The 19,519-nt window shown below is 37.8% G+C and overlaps 1 protein-coding gene across 23 annotated transcripts in view; it reads right to left on the bottom strand.

Moving 5' to 3' along the window:
• Window positions 1-19,519, bottom strand: part of NAV3 (neuron navigator 3) — a 791,518-nt gene that overhangs the window by 86,964 nt on the left and 685,035 nt on the right. The window lies entirely within an intron of this gene.

Raw genomic sequence — 19,519 nt, 5'->3', positions numbered from 1 at the left:
GATCGTTTATGGAATGAAGGAAAATACTGCTAGAAATATTGCATGGTATCAGGAAAGAATAACATTACCGATTAACTTTTTTTTCCTGAAAAAAGCAACCAGGAGTCACATAGCATGTAAGAATTCATCCTGTGCTCTAAAAATTAAAAACGAAAAAAAACAACAACTGTGCTTTATTCAGGAACCAGAAAGTCATTCTTCTTTCTTCTACTTCAGCAACAACTTTCAATCATTCACCAAATCTTGAATACTGAGTCCTTTCTATCGTATCATCCCTCCTCCACACCTCATGATTCCTGGACAAGACACCATCTCCTCTTCTCTGGCCTTCCTGCCTCGGGTCTTTCTCAATACAACTTCATCTACTAAGCTGGCAGGAGTGATCAAAAATTCACACCTGGCCATGTCACTCCTCTGCTTAACACTCTTCAAAGACTTCTCTTTACCGAAGTAGTAGATTCCAAAATGGATTTCACCTGCCCTGCAGGGTGCACAAGGCAATCTGCTTGGGCATAAGAAACATATCTGAAGTTCTGAATATATTTGTTTATAATCTAAATAAGAATAAACAAAATAGGCTATATCAATATTCACGAACAGACATAGGGACCCTCACTCAGTCAATCCGTGAGATGATGCAGAAGTAACGTAAGATGAGCAGGGTAACCTGAATGAAGATGTGAGCTCCACAGTGTGCACGGGTGAATCACGGTTCTCTCACTTACGGGCTGATTCTCAGTCTATTGTGATGTACTGTTGCTTACCTACACAGTACTAATCGAATTCATGCACATTGCATATGGATATTAGATATAGACAAAAGCTAAGTCTCATAAAATGGACAAGCAGCTTAAAAAATCTCTTGCAAATAATCCACACACTGAAAAGAATGTCCATAATGAAATCACAAGCAAACTACAAAGGAATGGTGAAACGACACTTTCCTCCTCTGGTATGTGTACTCTATGAGTCACATCATAAATTCAGAATAATCGTGATGTATTGAGATCATATATGAAACCAATTAGAAAAGCAATTATCAAAAAGAAAATCTGAAATTGAATTTATAGAAAATATTGTTAATGATGATCCCTTTCCAGGTGTTTATTTTTCTTGAGATATTAGCTACTGATAGCATAAAGCATGATTATCAAATACATTTATAAATCATATTATCAATAATTGTATTTTTAATGAGAGCAAAAGGGTATTTTGTATGATGTTGCAAATATCTGTCATCTTCAGCTGCTCAAATCTTTTGAATACCCTCCCTACATCTTATTTTGATAATTTCTCACATTAGGAGTCTTACCTTCCCAAGGTAGACTGCAAAAAATTCACATTTCCAGACTCCCTTACAGACAGATATAGCATGTAACACAGGGCTTATGATATGCACCCAGAGTCACAAATGAGAAAAACAATCTTCCGGCAGACACAGTAGCAGAGTCACTTGATTCTCCTCTACCAGCACTGGCAGATACCTAGTCTCCAGTTCCGAGGGTCAGAGGAGCCCAGCAACGCCCTGGGACTGTGGTTGGCTAAGAGCCTGCTAAAAGCCTGTTCTGCAACCACCCCGATTATTCAGAGAGACTTCTAATATCCTTTAATCCCTTAAATTAGCCAAAGTAGCTTCTGTAGTTTGTGACTAAGAATTTTTATCAATACATTCATAATTTTCAAAATATTAATTTCCTCTTTAGTATACCTTTAAATTTGTTCTTCCATATGTTGTATTATGCATTAACTGTCTTCTCACAGAAACACATGCACATAAATTATAAAAATATACATATACACACTTTGGCAGCCACTAGTCTAAAGCAAAGTTGAGGCTCCTTAAAAAGACATACAGGGCTTTCCATCTTGTGCCCCTAGCCTACCTGTTTAGCTTAAACTCTTTACATCCCCTGCCACACATTCTGCACTGAGAGCTGCTCTCAGTCCCCATCCCATCAAGTTGTTTTCAACCTCTGCCTTTGATCAAGCTACCCCTCTGCCTATCTGACTTACCCATACTCACTATGAAGAGTTCCAGTGTCCCATCTTCTAGGAAGAATCCTTCCCTCTGTGCTGTCAGGTTGGGTCAGGCAGCTGTCCTCTGCACTGCCACAATACTACACACAGACTTTACAGGACTGGATTTAACACAGTGTTCTGCAAATCTATAAAAACCTGTCTAAATGAACCGTTATCCTGTGAGTTTTCTGAGCACAGAACTACATTTTCTATGAATTTCTATTGTCTAGATCAAAGATGAATACATAAATGTTGAGGTAAAGTCTCATGTTTTATTGAGGTTAAGAGAAAGGCAGTTACAGAGGTAATCTTCATACTCATACGAAATGAATTTTTAAGGAATACCTAGCACAATATATGCAGTATTCAAAGAGTAAAATTAAACCGAAGGTAAAATTTCTGAGTACTTTTAAAGTGATTATTTCTCTGGCAAGAAAGACAGAATCAATCTTTCTAACAATAGCTTCTACAAACATAAATCCCAGCATCAGTGACTATCAGTCAAATGCAACAACTCTTACTGGAAGCATAATAATCACTGATGTTTTAAAACCATTAAAAGTCTCAAATGAACACAATGACTTTGTGGTTAAAATGATACAAATGAAAGAACCGAATAAGATATAAAGTTTCAATCTCCCATTAGAAAAATAAAAAATATGTCAAACTAACAAATATAATATCATAGACATGAAGAATGAATTTCCAAATTTAGCTTGGTACAATGGATTCACAGAATTAAAGTCTTTCATTAGAGCCTTTTTAGTGGTGCACAGCGAGTGTATTCACTTAAACTGCTACTCTGACTTTCCTGGCTCCCAGGGCTGTGTGGGAAGCAAAGAATCACTTCTATACATCATTTTATAATATTTTCCATTTTTCCATCTCCTCAAACTGTTTCACCTTTAAGATCTCAAATTCTGCAATCTCACTTTTGGACCACAACCTTCCACATTTTCAGCACTCTAAAATCTACTGATTCCTAATTTTTATATCTAATTTATAGTTAGTTCTTGTTATCTATTTTTAATAGCTTTCTTGTGTCTTTTCCTCCACTGAGTTCTTTTCGAAATGATGAAGCATCCAAAGATGCTAGCACAAAAAGATCACTCAAGTGATAGTCTAACCAGTACACTATTCCAGTTATTGCCACCCTCGTGGTCGTCCATCTCTGTCCCAACTCTACACTAATTAAACATATGTTTTCTCCATATCTCCATTTTGGAAAATGACAACAAAATCAACTAATTAGAATGACTAATATAATAATATATATATGTTTTATTATGTATAATACCTAATTTAATGACTGAATGCATATAGGTTCTAGTTATCTAACCTCAGGTGATTCCTAGGGCTACTTGGGAATTCTGTTTTATCCTGAAGTAATTTTCTTCAAATTCCAAAGACATAGTGTTATTTCTCTCTTCTTCCTCTGGATTCTAAGATCTCCCTCCTAATATTTTACACAAATTGCTTTCACAAGGGTCAATACATCCATGAATTGAGGACTTCCTCTGTGTCCTATTCTTCTAATTTCTTAATATATATTATCTAATCCTCAAACAAATCTATGAGACAGGCATTATAAAGATAAAGAGGTTCGGGTAGGTTAAATGATGCACTCAAGATCTCATGATGGAGCTGGGATTTGCACCCAGGATATGTCCCAAAGCTTGGTTAATACTATGCTCCCCTGCCTCCCATCTTCCACCCTATGTCTTTTGAAATATACCCATGACAAGCCTGTACAGGCTCTTTGCGAACCTCACTAGCATCCTCAGAATCTACTTTTCCCTCTTATTTGGGATTCCTTGAATTCCTCAATATTCAGAACTTAATTTTAATTCATCTTACACAGTCTTTCTTAGAAATTTCCTAATCTACAGCTTCAATATCCCTTTATGATTACGATACTCAAATTCACATCTCCAATCCAGACTTCTCTCCTGACTACAAGATCACTGTTTCCAGCCTCGCAGTGAACAGTTTCTCGAGGACATCCTGTCAGTATCTCAAATTCACTCTCCTAAATTACATCATTTCTCTTTAAAAATTCTTCTCCCGTTCAGTTATTGGCATTACCTGTTAATCCTTCTGCCATAAAATATTAGTATTACTGCCTATCTTGGTTCCATCTTAGTCAAGTTGTCTCTAATCCTTGAAAATCCTTCTCAGCTATAGATAACACATCTACACTTTTGTTCCACATCTCCACTACCCATGCTTGTCCTTCCTTGCATAAAAGCTATTAGTAAGTATCCGTTCTTATTCATTAAGTGCTGAATAAATTACAGCTCCTCTCCTTGAAGAACTCAGTGTTTACTGTGGAGGACAAGAATTTAAACAAATGATTATAATATAAAACGTTAAGTGTTGTAGCAGAGGTGAGGCTGAATGTGTTGCAGGACAGAGCCACTATCACTTATTTAAAGAGCTGATGAATTTCTTCATGATAGGGATATTGCAGAATGATCAGATGAAGTCTGTATTAATCACTACATTGTAGCATATGTCACCTGTTATAACCATTTTGGGGGCCTTTTCTATATTCTTGGTCATAATCTGAATTACCCGAAGTCAGGGACCGTGTTGTATTTGTCTTTATAACCGTAGCAAATAACATGGTGTGTGCTATTGAATACATGACTAGTAGATGCTTGTTAAAAAATGAAATCATTTTACTTTTGAAAATGCTACTTCTATCTGATGTTAAATTGGATTGAATCCAATAAAAAATGTAGACTTTGAGAAGAATTGTTCAACATATTTCTTTGCTAAGCAATCTTAACGAAGCAAATTTTGATTGATGACATTATTTTCCTAATCTTAAAGTTCTATGATTTTTACTTTCATCCTTGATTTTGTAGATACCAGAATTCTCCCTGGCTAGGATGCTACTAATCTTTATGGCCTGTTTAGTTAAATTGAAAAAGTTTCATAGAAAATAGGTTTTTATTACTAGAAAAAATAATTTACTCACATAATTAGCTCTAAGTAGTAGGTCTCAAATCTCATTAACATATTTTCTCCATCCTTTCATTTTTAATTTCATTTAGATGTGCTAGGAATTCTTGACTATATTCTTTATAAAAGGGCCACTCCTTTTCTCCTCTAAGTTATGGTTCTATCACTCTGCTAAATTTTTATCAATAATCTAGGACAGCACAATAAATTACAAATCTGCTTTACCTTATCAACATGGCTTGCATTTACATGTTGGGGTGTTTCCAGTTTTGAAATACTATGAATAAAGCTGTTAAGAACATTCACATAGATTCCACTTGTGTGGCATTTAGAAAAGGCAAATCTATGGACACGTAGGACAGATCAGTGATTGCAGTGGTTAGGAGTGGCGGAAGATTTGTGGTGGCTGTTACATGAGTTGATGCATATGTCAAAACTCAGAACAGTAGAAAAAAAATTACTGTATGTAAAGTAAAGAAAAGAATGTAGCCAATTAATCTGTTGACAAATTACAATTTGGATACACCATTAGATTACTAAATATTCTAATAGGAAAATAATTGTTTTGGCATGTCTTTCCCTTTTTATATGTTTAGTGCTCAACAATTCACTGGGCCGGGGATCTGTTTTACTTATCTGTAGTGCATTTGTAGCTCTGGCCCCTTGTTTACCTCTGGATTCACACTCAGAAGCAGGTCTGCTCAAAAACAAGTGTGTTACATTTTGAAGGTCTTTTTTTTTTTTTCCTTTTCTGTCTTTTATTCCTTTTTATGATGAGGAATTCTGAAATTTTAACTAAATAACTGTTAAAATAATTTGTCAGGTTTAAAACTAATCTCAGAGGAAAATGCTAGTCCTGTTTGTAGGTAGCTTTTCACTACATTCCTATTTTCTAGTGTCATGGCATTCCATACAGCAGGAATTTAATCATGCTCTTTGATAGCTCATATTGCCAGATCAACTGTCCTACTTATACACACACATATAAAACACAGTGATTTTCTTTGAACAAATAACTAATTCCTATGCTTTATACATTCAACAGTAACCTCAGTCTCAATTTGCTAGCTGAATAAATATTCTATTAATGACACACATGAACATGCTTATTACTACTGATTCCTCTAAATTCACTCTGTTCCAACTCTAATTCAACTACAATCATAAGAACGCTGTCTACTAAGGTGATATTATTTCAGATTTCTATAAAAACATCTTTTTAGTCCTAAACTTTTAACAATATACTTCATTAGCTTGTTTTATTAAAATAAGAACTAGCCATATAAACAATGTTTATGTATCTCTTGAATGTCCTGACTATATACCATTCGGCTATTTACAAAATGTAACCATGGATATTATAATATTTGTCAGTATCTGAGTGTTCTCAGGTCAATGCTGTTGGAAGAGCACAGAACAAGGGCCTGAGGATGCCATAGTGTTCCAACAGCATAATGTGCTTCCTCCGGGTGCCAGCATGTGCCCCTCTCTCATGCGTTATATCCATATGATATACACACAATTCTTAATGCTGAGAGTAATCATACAGTTGGACTCTATATCACCAACCATAAATAGATTACTATATACTGCCTTAGATTCCAGGATGCCACTCCCACTTATGTCTCAGTCCTCTAGACATCACTTTGATTTATTAGACAGGTCTTCAACCAAGGCCTAAATTCGTCCCCCACCATACCCTCATTCACTCTGAATTCTAGACTAAAGCTCATATATCCTTGGTTCCATTTTCAAGAACTTCAGGGATACAAAAAGTTAAATGTCAAGCAAATTCAACATTTTTTATATATGATTTAGACACAAATTCTGAGGTCAAGTTTGCTATTGGTAAATAATGTAGATAATGTAAAGTATTCACTCCAGTGCTTGAGACCTACAGACATCCAACAAATATACAGTATCTTACACGAGATGTTTATAGGCACTGTCAGACACTTAGACAAATGTGGAGATTTTCATTTCATTTCATACACAAATGTCTATCATAAAGTGGGGAGTTTTTTAAGGTATGAGTGAGGCAGCAGGAATAGAAAAAATCTAGAAGCTGGAAGAAAAGGGTACAAACCCCTAAAATTTCATCGGCACGTCAGAGGTCCAATGTCAAAATTCTCATGAGATAAGACATACCAAATAAAAAATTTGTTCTCTTCCAACCTAGAAATTGGCAAACATTATAATAATATATTATAAAGTACAAGTTCTAAGGATTTTACTAAATATTTCTTAAGACAAACAATAATTATTTCATGAAAAGAAAAATGAAGTAATCTTAGCTATCCATGAGATCGTTATGTAAAAACTTCTGGATATGCTTCTTGTTTCTAAAGGGAAAAGTAAATAATATTTGTATAACAAAATGAAGGCACCACTTGAAAAAAGTCCTATCACATTTCAGGATAGCTTTGTTTTCCATTTCCATTGTTTATGGCAATTTAAATAATATACATAAGGAGACAGATATCTTTAAAAATATTATTGGGACATAATCACGTTTGCAATAATAATTAAAAAAATACAGAGAATCAACTGTCTCGGCTTTGCACTTTGGTACCAATATGTTAAGTCAATGATCTTCTCAAAACTAAAAGAGCACAAAACCACATAGACTGATGCCGTACCTTTTTTATTGGCAAACACAGAACACTACTTGTCACGTTTGAGAACTGCAGCCACTGCAGTGTAAATTCTGCATTACTTCAGGGTCATTGATAGAAAGCAATGTATGTATTTCAACAAAGATTTATTCGGTATTCCCCTGGAAAAATATTTTATTACCAAGAAAAAAAGAACAAGCCATTAAGAGACTATTGAATTAGAAAAATGTAAGTATATAAAAACATCCGTATACTAAAAATGATTTTATGTTAAAAACTTCCTTTCAACCTATAAAATGTATATGATATTTACTGTAGTTTTTAAAAATAGTTCCTTCCAGGGCTGGCCCAATGGCGTTGTGGGTAGGTTCACATGCTGCGCTTTGGTGGCCCAGGGTTCGTGGGTTCAGACAATCACTCATCAAACCATGCTGTGGTGGCATCCCACATACTAAAAATAGAGGAAGATTTGCACAGATGTTGGCTCAGGGCTAATCTTCCTTGAGGAAAAAAGAGGAGGATTGGCCCTCTGTACCTCTTCAATTGGCTGTTCATTTGGATCCTTTGTACTATCCTTTATAATAAACCAGTAAATACAAGGAAATGTTCCCCTAAATTTTGTGAGCCATTCTGTCAAATTGTTGAACCTGAGGAGGGGGTCATGGGAACCCCCAATTTATAGCCAGTCAGTCAGAAATACAGGAGGTCTGGACTTGCAAGTGGCATCTGACATAGGAACAGTCTAATGGGACTGAGCCCTTAACTTGTGAGATCTGATGCTAATTCCAGGTAGAAGTGCCAGAATTGAGTTGACTTGTAGGACATTCACCCAGTGTCAGAGAATTGATTGCTGTGGCAAAAACTCAAACATTTGGTGTCGGAAGTATTCAGTGAGTACAGTGTATAGAAAACAGAAGTTTTCCTTTTAGGTGGAATGTGGTGAAAGAGAAAAAAAGACTCTGGACCCCTTGTATACTTTCCAGTATCAATAGAAACATGAATGGATTTTTGGAAAAGTAAAGAAAAGAATCTACCAAGAGGATTCAAAACATAATTTTAATTCCATGCTCTGTTTGCACTTAGTACCACTATTTTCATATATCAAGGGAGGCCTATGTGAGTTTACCATATCATAGCTTAAGTGTGTAACTCCTGATAATCTGGCAATTCATGTAAACATAAGGTTAAAGTCTTTCCATTTTCATTATTTTTAGTGTGTACAAAATGCTGTATATTTATCCATGAAGTATTTATAGAGATGAACATTAATACCACGTGGATTTGGGTAAGGAGAGCAATCAACAGACTCTGTGCACTGACCTTTTCATTCCCTTTTCTTTTCTCTAGAAAGCAAATAATTAAGATTTATAGTTATTCTATTGTGGCATCAGATAGGGTAAGATAAATAAGAAATGAAAAGCTCCTGCTCTTTATTTAAAAAAAAAGCCCCAGGTAGATTTGGTTAAATGATGAATGATGTTAGCTTGAAATGAATGTATGCAATCAGGCAGATTTTTTGTTTTAATGATATCTGAGGAAGATAGAAAACATCTATTTTTGTTTTTTTATATGCACTAAAATCACAAGAGACAAAATAATCTTATCAAAAATTATTTTGCTGAAACACAATACTGGAACAATGCTTATTATGGTTTTGCTAGTTTATTCTAATGTTCATTTTTGTGATGCTGTTATATGGTTGAAATATGCTCAAGTTTATTTAAAGAATTCTGTTAGTGATAAGCTGTAAATATAACATGTGACACATGAAAGTTAAATCAAGGATTCATTAAGGTCCATTTGGTATCATTTTTATGTCTTATATTAATTTAAAAACCAACACATGTTCATTGTTGAAAACTAGGCAGCCCAGAAATACACAAAAGAGACAAAGTAAATCATCTGTAACCCTAACCAGAAGTAGCCACGATTAACATTTTGATGATTTCTGTCCAGTCATTTTCTGAACGCATTACACACACACATATGCAAGTTTACCTGGTTGAGACCTTGCTGATCCTAATATTTGTACCTTATTCATTCACTTTATATTACATTATAGTGACTTTTAAGATACTTAAAATTTCTTCTACGTAATTATATAACATGAACTATTACATATTCATCCATTTTGTTCTAGGATATATGAAGTATTTTACAATTTTCTTACTATTGTCAATAATACTGCAATGAACATGTTTGTATACAAATGTTTAGGTTACATTTATGATTATTTTCTTAGGATAAATTCTCAGAAAAGGAATCAGTGATTCATAGGATATAAACATCCGAAACACTGCAGATGCAGCATAAAAATTGCATAAAACATCATTTTATACTTCTGCCAGTGATCTGAGAGTGTCAATTTTACAAAACTCTGAATGTTTCCAGCTAATGTGGTTCCCCTCAGTAAATCAAAAATTTTGAAATTTAAAATAGTTGCTTATTGTAGTTTTAAGTTATATTTATCAAATTGTAAGTGAGATTGAGTTTTCTATAGGTTTATTAGCTATTTTTATATCCATTAATTGTCTATGTCCTCTGTGTATTTTTCCAATCGAGTTTAATAAATCTACTTATGTTAGATTTATACATATTAGAAATTGTTTCAAATATTTTCCCAATCTATTTCTTGGCTTTTACTTTTGTTAACAGTATTTTTAAGTACAGGGTTCAAAAATGTTTTAGCCAATTCTGTCAAGCATTGATCTTTTCTTCTATATCTTCTCCCAAGAAATTTTGCATATGTAATTTGATTTCTCTTTCTCCTCTCCTTTTTACATTCTATTTTTATGGTAAGGTGAGAAACTTTCTTTTAGAAAAATTGCTACAACAGCTAGTGAATTTCTTTGAGACCATTTATTAATAATGATTCCTTTCTATTTATTATTATGGTTCACTTATCAAGTCTCAATATATGATATATATTAGGATACTTTTTAATGACTGTGCGCTGTGTTCCACTGACCTCTTTGTTGAATTTTGCAGTAATACCATGCTGTTCTAACTATCAGGATGTTCAGAGGGCTTTGTTTTGTTTTGTTTTCCTGAGGCTGATTTGCCCTGAGCTAATATCTGTGCCAGTCTTCCTTTATTTTGTATGTGGGTCACTGCCACAGCATGGCTGCTGATGAGTGGTGTAGGTCTGTGCACAGGAACCGAACCTGGCCACCAAAGTAGAGCACGCTAAACTTAACCACTAGGCCATGGGGCCAAGCCCTCAACTTTTTGTTTGTTTGTTTTTTAAGGGAAGACTACAACTTAAACATATATATTTAACTAAGAAGAAGGCTTTTAAAAACCTTCTCGAAATTACAGAAATTAGGTATTATTTTTAAAAATTACTATGCATAGTTGTATTTATTTATTAGTGCATGAAACATTTATTGAGTGGTATCATTATGGTAGATCCTGAGAATATAGAAATCAGTAAAGTATCATAGAGACACAACTTTTATTTTAATGTAGAAAATGTGTAATTCTTACTTTTGAAAATTCACAGATATTTTATATATCTGAACTTTTAGTTATAGGCATTTTATTTAATAAATAACAATCACAGCTATTAATCTTCAGCTAAATTTACTCCCGTCTCAAAAGCCTTCTTTGTCTCTTGAAATATTTTTGGCATTAGCTATCTCTTTCAGAAGAATGTAAGTACCCAAATTACTATAATTTCAAGGATAAGTGAAAAGAGAAAAGTGATGTAGAAATAAAAGGGCTTAGATAAAGCTCAACCACTTCACTACAGACCTAACTGTGAACAAGGTTGAAAACAGAAATCTGTTGTGTGTTATTTTGCCTGAAATAGCATACGTTAAACTAACAAGAACGTAATAAAATATTTTTATTTTTAAGAGGGAAATATTATAACAATGAAGAAATATTTTTTCTCTGAGATATATAAAATATGTTATAATAGAATATTCCAAATTCTTCCATTTTAAAAGATTCAAAACACTGCCATGTTAAAGAATGTTCCTTAAAAAAGCCACTCCAGTGAGCAGCCATCTCTAGAAGGGGGTGAAAGATAGTTCAGAATCAGAGAGATGTTTGCCAGGAAATTCACATCACAGCACTGAAGAATAACAGATGGCAGCAGTAACAATGCAAACTTTCAGCAGATCCTGTCTGGCACACTTTCAAAATGGCCATTTATATTTCCGATCACAAACAGCCAACTGCCATCTCCTTGCATTGTATGCATGGAAATAGAAGAGAAGAAAAAATACAACAATGACATCTAACTTGTCTTAATAGAGAAAGGATTAAATCTGAAAAACAAGGGTGAGGCGATGACACAACCCTGGCCAGGTGTCTGTTTCCTGAGATTTCCCAGGCAGTCTCATGGCTGATGTTTTGCCTAAACTATCTCCAGGTCTGAAACATGGCCAGCGGCTCCCAGCCTACTGTCTCACCTCCCAAACCCTGGTCTCTGTGTTTCCGAGCCTGCTTAGTAACTTCCACTGGATTTCTGTTTCCTTTCAGATAAAGATTTCAGTCCATAGATTTTTGTTGCTAAACGTGGACCATAATATCTGACCCAGATTTACCTTATGTCCCACCCAGCAGGAAGTGAGGATTCAGAAAAGGTGACACTTAAAAAGATGGAGCAGTGGTTGGTAAATGGAGCAGCTCTCACTTCAGCCAGGCAAAGTGGAGTCAGGGAAAATCCAAAAAGAAAGAGTCAGGGCAGAACAGAAGCAAGCAAGAGGGAGGCCACTGAGTCTTAGCATAGTCAGCAGTGGGGGATTTACAGGAGTTGAAAAGGCTCAAAACATAAACAGGAGAAAAGACGTGTTATCCAGTAACAAAGAGAGACTTTGACAAATGGGGCAGGCTTTCATCTCAAACAGAGAGCATTTATATCACTAGAGCAGAAATCAATTTCCCAGGACTTGGTAAGGGCAAAGAGAAGGGCCTGACAGAGAAAATGATGTAAAGACGTGGAGAAAATCCTTTCCAGGTGGTTTGAGAGGCAGGCAATGAAGTTGTTCTCTGCTACTCTCAAGAGAGGAGAATCAAGCTTTATTCTATAAGTTTGGGGGAAGTCAGATAATAGGTTGAGGCATATCCTATGTGGGGCAATCCCAAGAGATTGATCTTGAGAATTATATCTCTCTTTTCCAAATAGTGAATTTACTACCCTTTTTTGGTTCAGTAATAAGGTATATGGAATGCTTTTCTTGGGCCGGTATAAGTTAAAATATTAGCATCAGAAAATGAATTTTAGGGGAGATTCTTCCAAGATGGCGCCGTGAGTAGTCCTCTTTGTCTCTCGCCCTTCGAGTCTACAATTATTTGGACACTTATCGCTTGACAAAGGATATCCAGACAGCATCTCAGGACGTCTGAGACACCCACGCGACTATACATCGGAAGGCGGACGGACTTTCCTCCGGGAGGATGTGGAAATAGGTGAAAACTCTCCGACCCCGACGGGCAGCCTAGTACCCGCAAGCGGCTTTCTTCCAACGGACGCCCCCAGAGGATCCACACACATCTAGGGCAGGAGCGAGAACACAACAGAGGAGCGACGGTGGAAACAGGTGACCAGAACCCTACTTAAACCCCCCGCAATTACTCCTAAACGCAGAGGGAAACTTTGGAGTTGCACACCTGAGCCCGCGGGGAGAGTCTCTCCCCGCCATTGGCGGGGAGACCCGGCCTGGTGCTCGGGGCGCCCGGAGGGTCCCAGAGAGAGACACGGTGGGCACGGAGGTCTCCCAGCTGCCGTTGCCCGCCCCGTGGGACTAGGGATTGCCGGAGATCTCGGAGAGGACCGGGGCGGGGGAACTTCCCCGTGGGACTAGGGATTGCCGGAGATCTCGGAGAGGACCGGGGCGGGGGAACTTTCAAAGGCGGGTCCGGCGATCCGGTGGAGAAGCGCCGGAGCTCCGCCCGGGCAGCAGACAAAACTCTCTGTCTGCCGGTAGCAGAGGGGCCACGCTGAGCATTCAGAGCTCCCGGCAGAGGCCCGGAGAGAAGCCCAGAGGGCGGGGCGACCCCCAGCTGCCGTTGCCCGCCCCGTGGGACTAGGGATTGCCGGAGATCTCGGAGAGGACCGGGGCGGGGGAACTTTCAAAGGCGGGTCCGGCGATCCGGTGGAGAAGCGCCGGAGCTCCGCCCGGGCAGCAGACAAAACTCTCTGTCTGCCGGTAGCAGAGGGGCCACGCTGAGCATTCAGAGCTCCCGGCAGAGGCCCGGAGAGAAGCCCAGAGGGCGGGGCGACCCCCAGCTGCCGTTGCCCACCAGGTGAGGCTAGGGATTGCCGGAGATCTCGGAGAGGACTGGGGCTGGAGAGAGTTCCAGAGACCCAGCTTAGTAGCCTAGGGGGAAACCCTACAGGCTCACAGAAGCCTTAGGGAAAGCCTCTGCACAGCACCAGTAGAAGGCACCCAGCCGCCAGCCACAAGGCTGGAAGACCCCAGGGCAAAAGCAGCATAGCTAGGTGTACTAACCACAGACTGTAGAAGATGCCAATAGCTCTCCTGCGACCCATAGAGGACAAGTGAGATTTGGTGGGTGCCGACAGCAACCGAGCGACAAATAAAAGTGATCCCACCCCTGGCCGCTGGAAAAGCCCATAACACCGTTGCAGACCCCAAGGAGAGAGCGCATCTAGGTGGGCAACAACAGTAGGCACCTGCAGTCTGAAGCCCCCCGTGACGGCCCCCACGGCAGAGGAGGGAATCCAAAGGGCCACTGTGGCTACGAAGAGGGGCCCAGGCCCAGTTAGCAACTACGGACAGGGTTCCTGGTTGGTGAAGTATAAACAGCTGCTCCCCCCACCGCAGCAGCTGAAACAAGTGAAAGGAGCAACTAAACTCTATCTCCATGCGGAGGCACAAATCAACATCATCAAGCAATATGAAAAAATACATCAAATCTCCAGAACAGAAAGAAAGTAACAAATACACAGAAAACAATCCCAAAGAAAATGAGATATATAACCTAAATGATGATGACTTCAAAACAGCCATCATTAAAATACTCACTGAGTTAAGAGAGAATTCTGACCGACAACTCAACGAGTTCAGGAGCTATGTCACAAAAGAGTTTGATACGATAAAGAAGAACCAAACAGAAATACTGGAAATGAAGAACACAATAGAGGAGATTAAGAAAAATCTAGATGCTCTGAACAGTAGGGCCGATAATATGGAGGAAAGAATTAGCAATTTGGAAGATGGCAATATAGAATTGTTGCAGGCAGAGGAGGAGAGAGAAGCAAGACTTAAAAGAAATGAAGAAACTCTCCGAGAATTATCAGACACAATTAGGAGATGCAACGTAAGGATTATAGGTATACCAGAGGGAGAAGAGAAGGAGAAAGGGGCAGAAAACCTATTCAAAGAAATAATGGCTGAGAACTTCCCAAATCTGGTGAGGGAGATGGATCTTCAGGTGACAGAAGCCAATAGATCTCCAAACTTTATCAATGCAAGAAGACCAACTCCACGGCATATAGTAGTGAAGCTAGCAAAAGTCAACGACAAGGAGAAAATATTAAGGACAGCCAGGCAAAAGAAACTAACCTACAAAGGAACCCCCATCAGGCTATCAGCAGATTTCTCAGCAGAAACTTTACAGGCTAGAAGAGAGTGGAATGATATATTCAAAAATCTGAAGGACAAAAACCTACAGCCGAGAATTCTCTACCCAGCGAAAATATCCTTCAAATACGATGGAGAAATAAAAACTTTCCCAGATAAACAAAAATTAAGGGAGTTCATTGCCACAAAACCTCCTCTTCAGGAAATCCTCAGGAAAACCCTCATTCCTGAAAAATCCAAAAAAGGAAAGGGACTACAAAACCAAGAGCAGAGGAGATAAGTAGAAGGACAACAACAGAGAGTAGCAGCTCTACATCAGAACAGATTAAACCATGGGACGAGAAACAAAGGAAACTGAAGAAAACCGGAAAACAAGACACAAAATGGTAGTGGTAGGCCACCACGTCTCAATAATCACTCTAAATGTAAACGGATTGAACTCCCCAATCAAAAGACACAGAGTGGCAGGATGGATCAAAGAACAAGATCCAACAATATGCTGCCTCCAGGAAACACACCTCAGCCCCAAAGACAAACACAGACTCAGAGTGAAGGGATGGAGAACAATACTCCAAGCTAATAATGAACAAAAGAAAGCAGGTGTCGCTATACTAATATCAGACAAGGTAGATTTCAAAGCAAAACAGATAAAGAAAGACAAAGAGGGACAGTATATAATGATAAAAGGGACTCTCCACCAAGAAGACATAACACTTATAAATATATACGCACCCAACACAGGAGCACCAAAATTTGTAAAGCAACTCTTAATAGAACTAAAAGAAGACATCAACAACAATACAATAATAGTAGGGGACCTCAACACACCATTAACACCAATGGACAGAACATCCAGACAGAAAATCAACAAGGAAATAATAGAATTAAATGAAAAATTAGACCAGATGGACTTAATAGATATATATAGAACACTTCATCCAAAAACAGCAGGTTACACATTCTTCTCAAGTGCGCATGGAACATTCTCAAGGATCGACCATATTTTGGGAACCAAAGCAAACATCAATAAATACAAGAGAGTTGAAATAATATCAAGCATCTTTTCTGATCATAACGCTATTAAACTAGAAATCAACTACAAGAAAAAAGCAGAGAAAGGTGCAAAAATGTGGAGACTAAACAACACGCTTCTCAACAAACAATGGATCATTGAAAAAATTAAAGAAGAAATCAAATATTATCTGGAGACAAATGAAAATGAGAACACGACATACCAAATCATTTGGGATGCAGCAAAAGCAGTCCTAAGAGGGAAATTCATCGCAATACAGGCTCACCTCACTAAACAAGAAAAAGCTCACGTAAGCAACCTCAAACGACACCTAACAGAACTAGAAAAAGAAGAACAAACAAGGCCCAGAGTCAGTAGAAGGAGGGAAATAATAAAAATAAGAGCAGAAATAAACGATATTGAAACAAAAAAGACAATAGAAAGGATCAATGAAACAAAGAGTTGGTTCTTCGAAAGAATTAACAAAATTGACAAACCCCTAGCCAGACTCACCAAGAAAAGAAGAGAGAAATCGCAAATTAATAAAATCAGGAATGACAGAGGAGAAATCACAACAGATACCAATGAAATACAAGAGATCATAAGAGAATACTATGAAAAACTATATGCCAACAAATTGAACAACCTGGAAGAAATGGACAAATTCCTAGACTCCTACAATCTCCCCAAACTGAATCAGGAAGAAATGGAGAATCTGAATAGACCAATCACAAGTAAGGAAATAGAAACGGTAATCAAAAACCTCCCCAAAAACAAGAGTCCAGGACCAGACGGCTTCTCTGGAGAATTCTACCAAACATTCAAAGAAGACTTAATACCTATTCTCCTCAAACTGTTCCAGAAAATTGAGAAAGATGGAGAACTCCCTAACACATTCTATGAAGCCAACATCACTCTGATCCCCAAACCTGACAAGGACAACACAAAGAAGGAGAACTACAGGCCGATATCACTGATGAACATAGATGCAAAAATCCTCAACAAAATTTTGGCAAACCGATTACAGCAATACATCAAAAAGATTATACACCATGATCAAGTGGGATTTATACCAGGGACACAGGGATGGTTCAACATCCGCAAGTCAATCAACGTGATACACTACATTAATAAAATGAAAACCAAAAACCACATGATCATCTCAATAGATGCAGAGAAAGCATTCGACAAGATCCAACACCCATTTATGATAAAAACCCTCAGTAAAATGGGTATAGAAGGAAAGTACCTCAACATAATAAAGGCCATATATGATAGACCCACAGCCAACATCATACTCAATGGACAAAAGCTGAAAGCCATCCCTCTGAGGACAGGAACAAGACAAGGGTGCCCACTTTCACCACTCCTATTCAACATAGTTCTGGAGGTGCTGGCCAGAGCAATTCGGCAGGAAAAAGAAATAAAAGGAATCCAAATAGGTAACGAAGAAGTAAAACTCTCGTTGTTTGCAGACGACATGATCTTATACATAGAAAACCCCAAAGAATCCACAGAAAAACTATTAGAAATAATCAACAACTACAGCAAAGTAGCAGGGTATAAAATTAACGTGCATAAATCAGTAGCATTTCTATACACTAACAATAAACTAACAGAAAAAGAACTCAAGAACTCTATCCCATTCACAATAGCAACGAAAAGAATAAAATACCTTGGGATAAACTTAACCAAGGAAGTGAAGGATCTATACAATGAAAACTACAAGACTCTCTTGAAAGAAATAGGCGATGACATAAAGAGATGGAAAGACATCCCTTGCACATGGATCGGAAGAATAAACATAGTTAAAATGTCCATACTACCTAAAGCAATATACAGATTCAATGCTATCCCAATCAGAATCCCAAGAACATTCTTCACAGAAATTGAGCAAACAATCCTAAAATTCATATGGGGCAACAAAAGACCGCGAATTGCTAAAGCAATCCTGAGCAAGAAAAACAAAGCCGGCGGAATCACAATCCCCGATTTCAAAACATACTACAAAGCTACAGTGATCAAAACAGCATGGTACTGGTACAAAAACAGGTCCACAGATCAATGGAACAGAATTGAAAGCCCAGAGATAAAACCACACATCTATGGACAGCTAATCTTCGACATAGGAGCAGAGGGCCTACAATGGAGAAAAGAAAGTCTCTTCAACAAATGGTGCTGGGAAAACTGGACAGCCACATGCAAAAGATTGAAAATTGACCATTCTTTTTCTCCACACACCAAAATAAACTCAAAATGGATCAAAGACCTAAAGATTAGGCCTAAGACAATAAGTCTTTTGGAAGAGAATATAGGCAGTACACTCTTTGACATCAGTTTCAAAAGAATCTTTTCGGACACTGTAACTCCTCAGTTGAGGGAAACAATAGAAAGAATAAACAAATGGGACTTCATCAGACTAAAGAGCTTCTTCAAGGCAAGGGAAAACAGGATTGAAACAAAAAAACAGCTCACTAATTGGGAAAAAATATTTACAAGCCACTTATCCGACAAAGGGTTAATCTCCATAATATACAAAGAACTCACACTGCTTAACAACAAAAAAACAAACAACCCGATCAAAAAATGGGCAGAGGACATGAACAGACATTTCTCAAAAGAAGATATGAATATGGCCAATAGACACATGAAAAGATGTTCATCATCGCTAATCATCAGGGAAATGCAAATCAAAACTACACTAAGATATCACCTTACCCCCGTTAGATTGGCAAAAACATCCAAAACCAAGAACGACAAATGTTGGAGGGGTTGTGGAGAAAGAGGAACCCTCATACACTGTTGGTGGGAATGCAAACTGGTACAGCCACTATGGAAAACAGTATGGAGATTTCTCAAAAAGTTAAAAATAGAAATACCCTATGACCCAGCCATCCCATTACTGGGTATCTATCCTAAGAACCTGATATCAGATATCTCAAGAGTCCGTTGCACCCCTATGTTCATTGCAGCATTATTTACAATAGCCAAGACGTGGAACCAGCCTACATGCCCAGAAACTAATGATTGGATAAAGAAGATGTGGTATATATACACAATGGAATACTACTCAGCCATAAAAAAAGACGAAATTGGCCCATTCACAACAATGTGGATGGACCTCGAGGGTATTATGTTAAGCGAAATAAGTCAGTCAGAGAATGACGAACTCTATATGACTCCACTCATAGGTGGAAATTAGTATATTGAGAAGGAGATCTGATTGGTGGTTACCAGGGAAAAGGGGGGGTGGGGGGAGGGTACGGAGGGGGAAGTGGTGTACCCACAACATGACTAACAAAAATGTACAACTGAAATCTCACAAGGTTGTAATCTATCATAACATTAAT

The sequence above is a fragment of the Equus przewalskii genome, chromosome 29, assembly GCF_037783145.1.
Source record: "Equus przewalskii isolate Varuska chromosome 29, EquPr2, whole genome shotgun sequence".
NCBI classification, from domain to species: domain Eukaryota; kingdom Metazoa; phylum Chordata; class Mammalia; order Perissodactyla; family Equidae; genus Equus; species Equus przewalskii.
The sequence above is the reverse complement of the archived record's forward strand: the minus strand, read 5'-3'. Positions and strand labels throughout refer to the sequence as shown.